At 34.4% G+C, this 17,532-nt stretch overlaps 1 protein-coding gene across 2 annotated transcripts in view; it reads left to right on the forward strand.

Moving 5' to 3' along the window:
• LOC113505767 (sterile alpha and TIR motif-containing protein 1) overlaps positions 1–17,532 on the forward strand; it is a 52,974-nt gene that overhangs the window by 10,315 nt on the left and 25,127 nt on the right. The window lies entirely within an intron of this gene.

Raw genomic sequence — 17,532 nt, forward strand, 5'->3', positions numbered from 1 at the left:
TAGTATGTAATATTTGAGCTATAAGATTATAAGTTTGAGCAATTCACAGTGATTTTTAGTCCGCCTTTTATTCTTAAACTTTTTGTCTCGCCACGAAATCTTTTCTGCGACTTTTATTTTTGTAAATTGTGTCAAGGGATCTTTTGTGTGATGTGTGGAGCAACGATTTAAATAGAAAACTAATGTAATATTTTTCTGACAACAAACTTACTCCAATAATATGAGTAAGTATATTTTCCGTTGTGGAAAAGAGATGGCGCTCTACACTGTGTAGCGTGCTGTCTCGCTTTCACTTACTTACTTTACCGGTCGATGGCTCCCAGACAACAAGCTGTAAAGTCAGAAAGTATTATAAGAAAGTGACTTTCAAATAGAATGACTCTTGTATTTATTGATCGATGGAAACATAATGCATTCAGGTGGTTACCATGGCGATTAAGGTTATTGAACCTAATAGACCAGAGGCAGTGTTAATTCAGATCGATAAGATTTATATGAGGAGTAGAATAAAATTTCACAAATTGTGCAAACTAAGCAAATTTTGTAATATCGAAAACAGCTGACTTCACTGATATACTTATGTATTTCTAATTACGTTCAAAATGTAGATATTTAATACACCGAAATTAAATTACACAGAACAAATTATTGTGCTCACGGAATTGAACCTACGACCTCTGGTACAGCAGTGGACCCCTAACGACTAGATCAATAGGCCAGTCAGCATAATTCTGGTCAGTGTAATAATTTCGTGGACTATACAAGTATGTTGACCGATAGTCATCAAATAGTTGAAATGTGTGAGAATGAGATTCCATTTCGACAAGTGAAGTACTGTTCCTATGTAGAGATCCTCACATGAAGTCATATGTCAAACTTTAGCTGATCGTACGCCAGTCAAAGTTTGACAAATGAGAAAATTTTACAGGTCAATTCATTACATTTCTGACGTAACTTGCCACGTGCTTGTTTTACTGATCTTTATTTCTTATTTTCTCATTTTTTTCTGCAGATAGTAAATTCATAAATAACTTCTTATATCCTCAAAATGTGATCGATTTAATTGTTCTTGCCTCTATAACAATAATATTCTTTGACGTATTTATTTTAACCAATATACTCGTATTGTTCCAATTGGTTCAAAAAGTCTTCTTTTGACTGAAAACTTCGTTTTTTAGCTCATGAAAATATAATTCTCAAACCTATCAGTAACATTGAGACGAAGATACTTTTTTTGGCGAAGCGTCACGCACTAAACATTCCAATACAATAAGGTAACTGTTAAACTTTTCGTTACACTTGTTAACGTCACAGCTGACAAGAAACAGGGTCGATGATCACCGCGAAGGTTGCCATTGTTGAAAAACAAAATTACAGAGAGCTAACGCGTGCTGTAGGTCTGCGAGGCCACAAGCGGGATTGGCAGGTATGAGATCATTGGGTTTCCCAATTTAGACGAAGATTTATGAATTTGTCTTCTCCTTCTTCTCTGAAGGTTGTTTCTGTCTTGAAACGCCTTAATAGAGTCGTTGATGATCCTCTTCCATACTACGCTGTCCTCGCCTTGTCTCAGGACATATGAATTATAGAACAAAATAAATCTAGCGGTTATTAGCAATTATCACCCTTGTCAAAAAATCGATTAGTTATTTAAACGATTTCAAACACCACTAAAGTCTTTATTCACAGCTCATGGATAAATTAAGGCCGTATTTGCGTTAGCGCCAAAGGAAACGTTCGAATCGAAGGATGCCTATTTTAACAGCGTTTGATATAGTATAAATGCTAGAATGAGACAGAAAGAAAATATTTTATACAGCTTTTCTGAACTTTTAGCTCTTCTTCTTCCCTAGCAGTTGGTAATAATCACACTAGTATTATAAATTTGATGTTTTTGAGCGTGCTTGTCGTGGACGGACCTTTAGTTCAAAATATAGGCTTTTTATGCCACTTTGTTAAGGGGGTGAATGTGTTTGCACCTACCCGACATCCAGGCTTGTGAAGCGGTAAACAACAGTTAGTAATAACAATAAGGTTTTCACATAGATCGTTAAAATCAAAACTACATGTCACAAAATAGTACTAGAGCTTAAAGGACAATACTCATCCTTCAAAAATGATTCATAACTAGTTGACAGTTCACAATACGCGTGTGGTCTAAATGATTAGTCTAAAATTAATAGACGAGCTGACACGTCTAAATGAGTCGAGGTCGTTTCATTGACGAACTTAATGGATCCCGTCCATCCTATTTAAAGTACCACGCGTCGACGGTCTCTCGCACTGGGCACTAATTGTTACTTCACAATTCCGTTTAGTTAATAAATGGAGATGTGATTGTGATAATTAGTGTAATTAACGATGTCAATCATTAATGTAGACGGAGGTTAAGTAATTAAGCAGTTTAATTATGTATTTTAATCAATACGATTAAGACGTTATTTTAATACTTGCACCTTCTGTATGCTTAGCCCGACGGAATCTAGTTTTTGTTTTTATTATATTGTGATCTTGTTGGTATTTTAGATTCAGACGTTAGCACAATTTTTGGTAGTCGCCCGCGTTTGAGCCAATTTCGATCGACAATCGAAATCAGAACCAAACCAAGGCGCCGGTTCTGCTATTTACAACGGCCGATGAATGAATGGCAGTTGGATTAAATTTGAAATAATTTCCATTCTATTAAGCATTTTGCCAATGCAATAATTGGAAGTTAATTGTATTGATTTCCAATTATTGTGTAGAACAATTTTTAAGAGAATACGAAAATTATAATTTTAAGACAAATTTCATTCAATCATCGGCAATTATAAATAGCAGAATTAGGGCCCAGTTGCTTTGAGTAACCTAGGCCTGCGAAAAGTCTGTTGACAATAGTATAGAAACTAGGTAAGTGTAAGTTGCAATTTTTTCCACATAGGAGCAATATAATGTAAATAAAATATATATGAAATTCTTAGGGTTAGGTAGAACCATATGGCGTGAACAATTGCGTCTACTCTCTACTTCATGTCAACATCAAAGAAGTAGAGTATCTTTTTCTATTATGCGCAAACACTCATATGTATAAAAAAAATGTAGCATCGTGTATGTGGACGAAAATACTTTGGTATTTATCAATTATGGTTGTAAAACGGAAGACAAGATTAGAGCGACTTAACCACTTGAATGGGATTAATAGATAAGCGAAATAGACGCGGGCCGGGTGCCTCTCCAGTTCATCAGAGCTTTTAGCTTAAAACCAGGGGCAGTTGCAACTGTGGAAAAGAGACGACACTACGCCATGTTGTGTGCTGTCTCGCTTGTGCTACTGCAACGGCCCAGGGACATTTCTGCTATTATAACAATAGAAAATGCTCGAATGTTTGCCTGACAGTTACACATGTCTTATTGAAATTTAATGACATTTGCTTGGCTCGTGTTTTTACTGCTATTGTATATCTAAGTAAGACGGCAAACCGGTACAGTCGGGTACGGAAGGATTTTAATATGAATAAAAAGATTATGAGACAAATTGTTTTGAAATAGTTTACAATTACTTTATTAGTTATATGCACAGTATAATTATAATTTTGTATAATTCATAATTTCGCTATGAATGAAACTGATGTAAATAAGTTTTGTCAAATAGCAAGAAAAACTTGGTACAGGGAAATGAAAACATTTTTTTTTCAACAAATTTATTCCTTTTCATAATTCATTTAAACAAGCTTTCAATACTATGTTGCTAGTTTAAATCATGTAATCAAAATGAACGCGAGGAGTACGAAGTGCATTGCCCCTACACCGGCGCCGGCGACACAATAAACTTCAGCACACAAATTCTGTCGCAAGTAGTCGGTGTCATATTTCCTCTTTATTCAATTTCCCTACATCCGCGTAAGACTGACATGTCCGCTTCAGACTCGCGTGGGCTTTAACCGAATTACGAATTTGTTTGGTACGGCCACGTGCCGACCTATATACGTCAGAATGTTTCATTGCATGTAAATAACTTTGGTCTTAAGAATCGTCTTTTGTTTATTATTTTTTTCACCGAACGCCGAATTTCGTAACATTGTTTACGGATTTCCGCTCACTAAGATGATAAACTTGTGATTGAAGTTTTACGATGTTTTGGTGTATTCTGCTCACTCATAGAAAGTAGAGTAAACGTTTTCTATAAAAATATGAAGTGGTTTTTTTTTATAAACATGACGAGTTAATTATTATTAAAATAGATTTCAAACAAAGTTTCCCTTTTCATTATTTAATTTCAGTGAATCTCTTAACAGTTATCACCGTTTTAACATAAATTCACAAGAAAATATTTTTTGTTATAGTGCAGTAGCAAGTTCTGTTGGATATTTTACTTTTCATGTTCAACTGAAATCAAATAACTTTATAGAATTAATACATTCTAAATGAATTCGTCAAGCGTTTTATTATCAAGTGCCTTTACATTCAGAGCGATAAAACGCACGCAAACACATTTGCTTTGCATAATTTGTCAGGCGCCAACTCAATTCAGTTATGTTATATTCCTTATTCATCCGTTTCAGTGGTTTTTAACAAAATAAAAAGTAATTTTGGTTAGATTTAAGGTTGCCTATCTATTTAGAATTTATATAATAAATATTCTTTTACTTTTAAACGAATTTATTATTAACTGTCTTGCAACATTACCTAATGTAATATGTCTAAACCAATTTTAGATTTAAAAAAAATGTATCCAGCCGTTCCTACAGAAGTATTTTGGACAGTAAACAAATAATGGTTAAAGTTCCACAAAGTATCTTACATAAGAACAAAGATTTAATATCATTCCATGGTTTACAGTCCAATAAATTAGCAACAATGTTCCTTGAAATCTTAAGACTGAGATAGAAAACAGGGTTCTCTTTGTGCGCCGGCGCCGCATTGTCGCGTGGCCTAGCTACCGCCGCATAAGGAACTAAAAGCACGACTGGACATTTCTTATATACACTATTATTTTGCTTCGGATTTAATCTCTAATCTAAAATAAAAGCATTTTACTACATTTCAAAAAGTTAAAACTTTTTGAAATGTAGTAAAATGCTAGGTAAAATTTTCTTTGAATATTTTCCGTCCGTCAAAGTGTTCATCAATAAATTGTATCGTTTCATTCCGGAGTTGTATGTCCTTATAACGACCTACATATTCCTGCCTATGTAAACAAAATATCAGCTCAATCGGAATTCAGACATTTCTTAGTGTTAATTACAAACAAAGGTATAAGTGAAAATAAAACGTTGTTGAAAGCTAGTTTCGTATTTATAGGTACGTTAGCTAATTTTCGCATCGAAATTTTATGTTAATTTTATACTCAAATTCGGACTTATGATAAAAATACTATTTACTTAATGTGGAAATAAACGAGCCGAGTGGTCACTGACGAGAAGTCAACTGTGCAACATGCGGTTCGATACCCGTGTAAGACAAGCAAATGCGTGATTCACGAATGTTTATTCTGAGTCTGGGTGTTTTTGTGCATGTGAATTGAATGTTTGTGACACCTCCGACACCAGGATCAAATATCATACCATCAAATTGCCAATATGATAAGAACGGTTTACTAAATGAATAGATAATAAGAATATGTCGATGAAAATACTTATAATTTTATTTTGAAAGATTTAATTTAGCTTTTCGTTTTATAGTTTTATGCTCAATTTACATTTCTTTGATCTTCTGCAGCTAAAATTGTATAAAGGAATTATATTATAAAATTCCCCATTCATTTTCCTTCAGATCGAGACAATATTCTTGTTTATGCGCCCTAAATACCGGTGTTGAAATAGCTTTTATTTTTATAACAAGCAGTTGCTTCTAACAATGTATTGTGGGACTTTTTTACTGCTCGGCAAAGGAAAACATACACATACACAGTTCGTCATTATAATACGATCATTTCTAATTAAGTCTTAATTTTTTAGGTAGTTCAAAGAGGTAAACAATTATTGTGTTCATTTAAAAACAAACGCTTAATACGCCTATGAGCCTATGATGCCGCAGACAGACAGATAGACACGTCAAACTTATAACACCCAACTTTTTGCTTCGGGGGTTAAAAAGAGAGGAAGTGTTTCCAAGTTTTTAAGTAATATTTTTGTCTGGACTATGATTCCATAACAAGTCAGGCATGAAACAAAGTGACAGATAGTTTCTGTAATACCGCGATACTGCTAGATTACGTATGTAACACGAACTGACGTTACTTACAAGAATATTATGACACAGTTCCTATCAAAATCATTAGATAAGAATTTTGACAATACGTAGAAATTCTTGACTAAACTCACGGTATAATCTTCTGAACAAAATCGTACGATATTACGAATTGTTCAAACAACCGTTTTAGCCCCAAAGTCGAGGCAGTGAGTCATAGGCCTACGTAAGTGTGTATACCTTCACAGTCTTATAAGAGTCCACTAGCTGTTACCCGCGACTTCGTCCGCGTGGTTAGAAGATATTAGTTAGGAATTTTTGAACGGAAGCCCTCGAAGATGAATAATTTTCTCTGTTTTTCCACATTTTCCATTGTATCTTCGCTCCTATTAGTCGCAGCCTGATGGTATATAGCCTAAAACCTTGAGGAATGGTCTATTCAGCACAATAAGTATTTTTGAACTAGTAGTTCCTGAGATTAGCGCGTTCAAACAAACAAACTCTTCAGCTTTATATATTAGTAAGTATATAGATAAAAGTGTTTCAAGCAACCATTGAGAACGGTGAGTTCACATTACAATATGAATCGTTAGTACTGTGACTCAGTTACTCAGAAGTATGCAGAATCGTCATAAACCAAACAGGTAAAAGATGCAATTTGTGGGTAAACAAGTCACTTAATAATTCCATATTGGATCAGACGTTATGCGTTGGCGTAAATAAACAAACATTCTACCACCCCCCCCCTCCTACCCCTCCCCAAACGGTATAAGTAAATGTTGGTTCCTTTTATCCAAAGTTGGAGTATTTAGTAACCCACGCGTCACCGTTAATTTTGTAAGAAATTAGCCCTTATGAAGCTTGGTTAACTTAAAGTTTAATATCAACACGCAAGCCTCAAAAATGATAGCCAAAATTTAAAGTGATGATAATTTTGTATGGGTATATTTCTTCCATAAATGTGCACGTGAACTTCATTGAAATACGAAGTCAGTCAAAACTCCTTGTATATAAAGAATAAACTTTTGACAGCATAAACATATCTTTTCCCACGGCAATGCCTGCCAATTTAAAAGCAGGACGAACATTCTAGAAATAGATTCAGAAGTGTAGTTCATGAGTTTAACACATCAATAGAACGCGAAAATAATAGTTCAAGTACAGGGAGCCTACAAACAGCTGTTAGGGTAGTACAGTTGTCGTCATTAGAGCGAGATAGCGCTCTACATCGTGTGTAGCACCGTCTCTCTTCCACATCTGCTGCTATATTTCTTGAAGAACTTGTGGTAGGTCTCTGAGAGTGACCTACATCAAAACAACTTTGTTATTGTTACAAATTGAAAGTAGATTGAAATGCACTCCTATACCACAGTATTGACTGAAATAACTGTAACCCTATTAGTGTCAATTTAAATGTATATTATATTGGCAATGTCTTCCGTAAAACCAATAGTATTTATTTACATCAGACGCAATGCGACGCTAACGTTTATAAAGATATTCACAAGAGAGTTGAATTTTGAAACGTACGTACACTATCTTGCATTAAATTTATTATTGAAAACTAAAAAAAACATGCTTACACATGAAAGCACTTCCGATGCTTGGCTAGTACTTTTTGCCTGACAACATCAAAACACGAAATACTTCAATACATTTTAACAGAGGAATCGTTGTACTCGTAATGACTCTTACACAAGTATTTTACGATCATTTAATAGGAGAGTACAATGACACACACACATATTTCACTCGCAATGACATAATTTAATTTCGTTTATGAATGGGTGCGATCACTTTACATCAGCTTTCGTAGTAAGAACTAATAAAATCATCATTCGCTGCCAGTGATTCACTTAACGGGACCCTGTACCACGAATATTATGGAATATACAACCTACAAAGAAAGAGACGGCGATACTGTGCGCATAACTCTATCTCTTTCTGATAAATGAAGAAACTGGGTTTTCCAATCACACCACATGAAGGTATTCAGTAATTATATGTTTCGCTGATAGGCCTGCTTATGCTTGTTTTGAGCGACATTCTAACATTAACATAGTATGAATATTAATATGATGATATCACAAATATTTGTACTTAAGACAAAAGATAAATTTGAACTTTCGTATCACAAGAATTTTATCACGTTTTTAAGATAAGAACATAAATACGCGAAATAGATTTTATGTCATATAGTTTTACAGATATTTTGTTATGTCTGACGAAACTTTAACATGTGACTTCGTTTATTATAGTATCTTTATTATTAAATTTATGTGATATCAATGAATAATATTGTTAGTGTAAATGAATTAGAATTATAAACACTTATAAATGGTTCAACTAAGTTATTTAATTTAAAAACTAGTAAAAACGAAACGCTATTACTAAGGCCCCGATGGATATTTGTCTGTGCTTCCGTCTGCCAGGCCGTATCTCATGAACAATGATAGTTAGATACTTGAAATTTGCACAGGTTACGTTTTTCTGTCGACAATAATGATACCATATAAAGCATACCTATGTCGCTCTACATTTTCCTTATTTTTTTAAACTATGACGAATAACATTCTCAAATTATCTCAAGACATACATAGATTTATCAAGAATCATTCTATATTATGATAATATCGATGTGGAAAAGTTAAATAACAAAACGTACTTGTCTATTGACCGACACAGTATTGTTATCTAACTTTGTCAGATGATAAGAGCTAACAAATTCTTGATGCCCTAACTCTTTGTTTTAAGAGAAGTCACATAATTCTAACGAACAGACAACGGATGTATGATTTGCAGTTCATGATTCACAATTCGTAATAATTTTCATTTAATTGTTAACGATACCTGTTGTATTTTATATAATAGTTCCTGGTAGATATAGGGATATTATAATAATGTATTAATTATATATAAGTAATATAGGCAAACAATAATGATGACGACAAATTTAATGCCTGCTGATTGATACTTCTTTTTTAATTTGTCGCACAAACATTAATTGATCAAACTGCTGTGCATTAAATTTATGACGTCAGATAAAGTTGTAAAGAAAAGGGAAAAACAAATAAAAAATAATTATCTTGCTGAGGTTCTAAATGGATTTTAACTTTTTAGACCCAGTCCGCATCCCTATCCACTAACTTAGCCTATTAAGATCCAATGCATCATATAAAAAAAATCGACGTCGTTACATATTTTTATAACCCCTTTAATTTAAACAATTGTGATGATATTTCGTCATCTGACAACGCGATATCCAAGTCTCTATCAAATATTTTAGATATAGATAAATAAATCCATTTGACGTTTTTCTGTTGATTCAGCGTTCATCACCTTCTTAAAATAATTTAAGATGTGTTTGTACTGAGATGGATATTTTACCGAGGCTAATACTTCAGTAAGAAAATAATAATTTTCAATAATAAAAAACATTAAAACAGAAATAACTCAACTTTATATAATATCCATAAATACTACGGCCTCTGATAGCAGATGACAAAAGACTATGGTTATCTAGTCTATGTCTTTCTTTAAAAGCTTATAGTACATATGCAAAAAATAGCCGGAGGTATAAACTGAATGAGGCTCAATAAAACCATTACATTCTGTTTTGTTCTAGAACGTGGGCAGACACTAAACTTAAACAAATACGTTTACGTCGTCTTTATTGGGATGTCCTGTCTATACGCTCAAAGTTCATTTGAGCTAGCGTTCCGTCAACGACTAAGAGACACTGTGCTACTGTGTGTCTGATTACTTTACTAGATTTATTAATGCGAAAGACACACACTATTTGCTGGAAAACTACTTCATGTTTACGTACGGTTTAGGCTTCAACGCCTACAGGGTTGTAACTTGTTAAAATGAAATTTGGAATCGGTTTCACAGCAATGAATAGTTCAGCGTAGTAACAGGACTCTTATCATAAAACTTACAAAATTTAACTGTAGTTAATAGGTGTGGAGAAGGATTATTTTTGTCTTTATAATCCAGTAGCTTGTTGCCAGAATCACCTCTGGAATGTCGGTAATAACTCCTTTCAGGCAGTCGGATGTGTTAGTCCAAGGAATCAGCTTCCTCCATACCAAATTATAGAAGATTAATCTTTTATTTCTTTATTGAAGGCTGAGACGGCGGAAAATCGGAAGGCTTTTAGCCATATTCCAAACGATATATTATATATAACGATATTTATAGCCATATTCCAAAAAGTGTAATTTTTCAATTAAGTAGATTTTAGATTTCAATTAGGGTCGGTAACCGCAACTGGAACGATTGAAAGATTCATATTATTTCTCGATAAGGTGAGATTAAATGTGTAACAAGGATAATCCTGATCCAAAATGTCATATCCATAACTTACCCTAGTTTGAATAACAGACGCATTGTTGCAATTATCCAAAAGACGCATATTTTCCAATTATGTCCAACTCCCCAGAGTTGTTAATCATCTACGAATGTCAATAATAGCCCTTGTTTTGAATATACAATTAGGTACCAGGTATAAATGGACACAGTTATCAAACATACCTGCGTCCCGCGACTTGCCTTTACTATTCATTACTATCAATATTCAATTAGCAGTTCTCAAACACAGGTGTGTCTGTGAATGAGATAGCGGCGTGGAACCGACCGTCTTGTTATGATAAATCTGCCTATATTTACTAATATTGCTAGCCTAGCTTTGTGTTATTATATTTTGATTTCATAACCTATAGTATAAAAATATTTTGACAACTGTTAGGCTAAGTACTTTGTTACAATGTTGTTGTGGAATCTACCCAGAGTATTTCACATTGGGAAGGTTCTGCTGGTCCTATTTAGTTGTGGAATCGGACAGACACGCAGACAATGCGCGAGCGATCCCGTGGCTCTGGCTGAGGCAGTTGAGGGGACCAGGGGTGGTGTTAGTCGGCGACAGTCCGACAATTCCCCCTCCGTGCTCTGGGTGTGGTTTGAAGTCAAAAGTGTTCATCACCATCATCCCAAACTGTTTTGAAAGCGTTACAGCGCACTACACGGACTCTTCCACAACTGCAATTATAACTTTACTTCAAGACGACGTATGACGTTCTTGGCTACGTCATGAAACGTTTACTCATCAAAATCCCACAATTTCGATCCGGTACCGTTACCCGTAAACCTTCACCAGTCACCTATGCCTGTGCTATGACGAACAAACCACGAGAAAGGGAAGGATTTTGAAATCTCATAACATTCCTTGGCATGAATCTTGATATTTTTTTTCTAAGAATTAAGAATGTTGCATTTCTTGAAGATACGTAAATCGGTGCAGTAAGTGGGTTAAGGATTAGGACGAAAAGGAGACATATGAATGCGAAAACGGATTACAAACACACAAAATCTATCTCTTATATGAGGTCCAAAGTCTAAAATGCGTTGTTATTTACTATTGCGATAATTAATAATGTAAATAACATCGCGATTAGTATTGTGTCAGCATCCTCTTCTAGGTACTTAGCCAAATAGCTGAATAGCATTAACACCCAATAAAACCTACATGGAAGTTGCTAACTAAGGAACGTTGTCTTTGTTCCCGAATAATACCTCGCTACAAAACTCTTAATCATTATTATTCTAATAAACGGAACTTACGAACGATAAACTCGAATCATGAGAAATTCTTATCGTTTTCACTAGAATAACTTACGCTGTTTCAAAGAAATGTATTGTTTCAACAATTGGAGTAAATAATCCGGATACTTTAGCTCAAGAGCTTAGGGAACAATTAAACTTTGAAAAGATTAGTGGATTTCTCTTTGTTTTCCTTATTCATTCATTGAATCCATTGATAAATATTTGAATACGAAAAGTTGTTCGACTCAAAGTAGATAGCCTTGTACCAAAAAATAATGATCCCATGAAGTGAAAGTTTTAAGGCGGTTCAATTTAAAGATCAGAAGAAATATGTAACTCTCATGATTGGAATAATAAGTACGTGTTGTCGTGTGCTGTTTAGGAATCCATAGCGGAAGGGTGAAAATGGAACCCTATTGCCGAGGCTACGCTTTTTATTCTTCCGTCAGTCAGCAGGCTTTATCTCATGAACAGTAATAGCTAGAGATTCAATTTTCAGAGAGGATGTCGTTTAGTTACAGATTATACAATGGGTGACCAGTTTTTCTAGTAATATACATACACCTTTATACGCCTCCTTATTTTTTGGTAATGCGGGGGAATCGTGTACACCCACTCCCTCGGGGGAGGAAATGGGTAGTGTCAGACTTTTACTGACTAAACCTGAACCGCCGTGCTACGTCATCCGCGTTTTTGTGTCGGTGTATGAAAATGCGTTGCAATCCTTCATACACACCTTTATATGCCTCCTGCCTTAAGTGCAATCATATCTCTTATTGGAAAAGTATTATTTACTTTATTAATTATTTTCGTGCACGCAAATGGTCAAGAAAAACATATTGAGGAAAACTGTTTTGGAAATTTTCTTTTGAGTCAATCGGTACTTTTACTCTGTCTGAGGCTTCCAGTATTCTTCTGTTAAAATGTACAAATAAGTATTTATAATTTATAATACTTACCTATTATTACAGTAATGAAAACAAACATAACGTCTATGTAGACTAATACGTCACGCCACAAGTTTACCTCAAGATGATAATTTTCTGTTTCCCACGCACCTTTAAGACTAAATAAATATCGTAAGTAAGTACGGTATCTGATTTCCTTTATGTAAGCGATACCGTGTTTCCCTGTGCTGCCAACATTTTTGCGTGAGATTGCGTATCGCAAGCAACATACGAAGTATTAAGTCCATGAAATAATAAATTAGTTTAGCTACACACGATTAAAGTTACAAAGCAGTACTGTAAATTAAAAATTAAATGGTTAAGTAAACAAATTATTCATAAACAGTTGTTACTTACAATACTTACGTATTTCTACTAAGATAAAGCAATATCTGAATGACATGAAAGAGTCACGCCCACTTTTCAATATTCATAAAAAATTACATGTAAATAGTAAATGCGTCTAATGAATAATATCCTTAAACGGGAGGAAAATATTAAGTTTTTTTCCGTTTTTCGACGTATTTTTCGCTCTAAGCAAACGCTTGTCCTACGAGGGGATCGAATCCACGACACGATTGGTAACCTCAACCACTCGTTTAGTTTACAATCTCATAGTAAAAATTTCATAGAGGTTATAAATGTTTTTCTGTTATAAAGGTGCTTAGCAACACAGGTTTAAATCAAAACAGTGTTCAGCGTGCAACAACATATATTATTATCATTATTAAGAGTAAGCATCTTTCCTTGTTCCGGATGGACTGCCTTCGATGCATCTTAGGCAACGTGACTCCGATTATAAACAACGTGGTTAAGCAAATGGCGGTGACCGTGCAAAGTCCGAATGCACCTAATCTTCGTGTAATTTTATACTGTCGTAATGAAATGTATACAACATTTGTTTTCAATATTTCTAGAAAATAAATACAGTTTTATTATGTTGCGAATGGTATTCTGCTTCTGATCATAAATAAGTATTGACAAATATATGAAGCCTTACCCTGTAACTGTACCTTCATGTAAATTTATATGAGGTTTTTATCTGTTTCACATTCTTAAAACCGTAACGGAATTTGGGTTTAGTTATAATCCTTAATTCTCTACAAGAAACGCTGCTAACCTTTATTCGAGAAAACTGCTATAAGTAGCAATTTAACAGATAACGCGATCTGTCTGTTTCACTTATATTTTTTTGCACCTGTTCGTGTCTTTTCGTGCCTGTATTTTTCTAGTAGTAGACCTGTGTTTTAGACAGAATCAGGCGATTAGTCAGCACAATTGCATCAGCCTAGCCAAACATTGTGTTTATATGAAAATTATTACGACAGGTATCCTAATGTGGACTCTATTAAAATTTAAAAACACCCAGTTATTGTCAAGAGTATTGTAGATAAATGAAACAAATGAATAAACATGTTCGTCAATCTTTCGTTCGAGTGCATCTGCTACGATAAGACCAAAGACCGCTGTTTTAATAAATACCTGAATACCTAGACTGGTTTTAGTCCAAACTATCAATATAATAATAAACACAGTCATTAGATTCGTTCCATTCAATAGAAACTAAAGACGTCAGTCGAAATTTTAATCAACATAAATCAGTGTCATTTATGGCAGATGTATTCGGAATTAATATGTAACTCTACCTACATGATTAACACGATTGAGTAAATCTCCATAAATCGAGTTAGTCTGAAAGTGTAGGTATTTAAATACCTGAGGTAAAGGCGAGGAAATTTAGTAGCATTATCTGCCTAGCCTTTTCCCTAGTACGTTGGCGACGGCTACTTGTTCAAAAAAGTTTTGCGATATGACCTCCTCAACCCGATTACTCGGACCACGAAATATTCCTTGGTAAGAGAGGACGGGCTTAATTGAATAACAGGAGCAAATCGGCACTTTTGATATAGACGATGAAACAGAGAATTTTGAAAGAATGAACTTAGTCAAGAATGACTGAATAAAGGGGGACAGAATGCTACTTGGGCAAATCTAAAACTCTTTTAAGTTTACTACTAAGTTCTACTACGATATTGACTGCATACACCGTTCATTAATATTATATACGTTGCAAAATTTGTTTGATATCATAGCATGCATAAAAGTTAATAGACATTATGACCGCTAGTGCATTCACCCGGCTTCGTAGTCCTGACTAACGTAAGAATATATTAAAAACATGCGTAATTATAATCCAAACAAATTTGGAAGCAGATTGTAAATCAAAACATTCATCTCAGAAATCATTTCGGCAAAGTTCATCGTTCTTAATTTTGGACGCGAGACGATATTATTGTACCTTACCTTATAAGTTAGAAGGAATAAAGATATAATATGAGCGGTGATTTATTAAGGCAACAGAATTCGATAATGACTGTATAATGACCAGTCACAAGTCTCTTTACAAAATACATTTTTTAACTGGATTCTAAGTCTAGACTAAGTATTACTCATCGTCTCTGTACTTTGCAGGGATAAAAGTACTTTTATCTGATTCTAAAACCTCTCCACTTATAAGGTAACTAAGATGTATCAAAGGGAATACATGTTTCATGTCATGTACTACTTTTTATTGCATAAGACTAAGGAGTTAAGTTGCAAGGCGGCAGAAATAAGTCGGTCGTGTAATGATTTGCGCTGATTTTTATGAAATACACCGTCAGGTTTATTTTCTTTGTTTCGCTTAGCGACAGAGTTGATCGTTGCATTATTTGATGCAGTCGTACGCAAATGTGTTGTGTGTATTACTATTACTACGGGATCCGGGAGGTTGTTGTAAAAGAAATATTCATTACGTGTAATATGAAATTGAAGAAAACAGTGACGTGTTGTTTAAGAGGGAATTCTATTTGCTTCCAAAAGTGCAGCTCGAAAATAACGCCGCAGGTAATATTTCTGCTTTTCTCTAGTTATTGGTAAATTATTTTAAGTTAATGCGTTTGCTGAGCCCGAGATTCATTTAAAAGCGTATATGAAACCATTTAAACCATGCTTTGTACTACGTAAGCTAGATAGTGCTTTAAGGGGTGGAATTGTAGGATCTATGACGGGGTAACCTTGCCGAGGAAAATCACAAAATCGTAAGTATATTTCAGGCGTATCCCTCTTTGTTCCATACACAAATGTCCATAGGAACGCGGGTCCTTATGGTAAAAGTAATAAAGTCTCTTTCCACCTTACAAATAAATGTTTATAAATCGTATAATACTTGTATGCATAACATACAAATGGAAAACATTGAACCAAAGTATAGTGTATCAAAATACGAAATAATAACAACAGCTAATTAAACACAAAATGGGATCTATTTGTTTTAACTTGCGTCATCCATTGTTACATGTAACCATGAATGGATCGGCAGATGTATATCACCTAAATCTGTTTATCAATGTGATAGCTTAGCTTCTCATGTAGATTCTGAGACCGTCTTTCTAGTGAGATAAGTGGCCAGAAATAAATGTTGCGTCGGTACATACAGTTTTCCATATTGAATAATCTCGAACTTTTTCAATTTTGCGACCGATACGTTTAAGCCGTAGAAATCATGAAAGAGAGGCACTGCACTACGTTGCATATGATGCTGTCTCGTTTCCACAAACATACTAGTAGACTCCTGGGCTAAATTTGCTATAAAAGTAAATTTTGTGAAACACGATGAAGTACTTCAGTTCTGGCTACAATAATTAAATGTTGTAATTATCTTTCAATGTTTAATCCCCAATCAATTAATGACTCTACATTCATGTCGTGTGAATTTGTTCCATAGATTTTTTTTCTAGATTACCAACAGCTTTACTAAGACATAAATTATCTTATTTTATTAGAGATCATATCTATTATACCTGTCTGTTCATTATACAAGGTTGTCGCAGTAGGGCACGTCAACACGTCTGAGATTCAAATCTAATTTATAGCTATAACGTTTACTAGTAATATTTCATACCCAATAGAAAATTATATGTTATCATTCTTAAAGCCTCCTTACATTTTACTGATTAAAACGAGAGTTTTAGAACGATCTTAAGTTTCTCAAATAACTTTGAAATATTGATAATAAAGTTTTGTAGAGTACCTTGGCTCTTTGCAGTTTTAGTAAAAGTATTTCGCTCTAAATTTTGACCAACCATTGTACCAACCTTACTGCACTTATTACCTCGTTAGAGAGTCAAACAAATATCGCACAAACAGCTCTACCGTTGAATTTGGAAGAGAGGCTATCAATGCCAACGTGTTAATTGTCTGGACTTAAAAAGAGGTGATGACCTCTGAGTTTGTATCGATGTTTCTTTTCAGACTGGCCAGTAAGAAATGTCAATTACTTACAGCTAATTTAAAAGTAAATTCACAGATAATCTTTCTTGCTGAATTGCCTATCATTTTTATTTCCTTACTCATGTCTTCGACTGCACTTTATAGAGAAGTATGAATAAATCCAAATGTATCATGTCCCTGGTTGGACGGCGCCAGTCGACGGCGGTTGTCTCGCCAGCCGTCGCCCCTCGCATGTGTCACGGCTTTCTATTTCCACACAGGCGCCGATGAGTACCACCTATGATGCCTCCATCCTTCATCCAGGGGTGGACAAAGGATAATAATAAATTTTCTCATGACTCCGAAGTTTAAACGATGGATTTCTTTGAACTCTACTGTTTTGTACTGGTGTTGCGATATCTACCTACTGTTTGTAGCGTTTATTAGCTTACTGGCACGTTTAAAATAATTACATTTGTTTCATTTTTCATTTCTTCAGAGTCGTGTGAAAATAAGTTATATAGGTAAGCATACAATATATAATTTAAAAAATGGATTTTGA

The sequence above is a fragment of the Trichoplusia ni genome, chromosome 2, assembly GCF_003590095.1.
Source record: "Trichoplusia ni isolate ovarian cell line Hi5 chromosome 2, tn1, whole genome shotgun sequence".
In the NCBI taxonomy this organism is placed as follows: domain Eukaryota; kingdom Metazoa; phylum Arthropoda; class Insecta; order Lepidoptera; family Noctuidae; genus Trichoplusia; species Trichoplusia ni.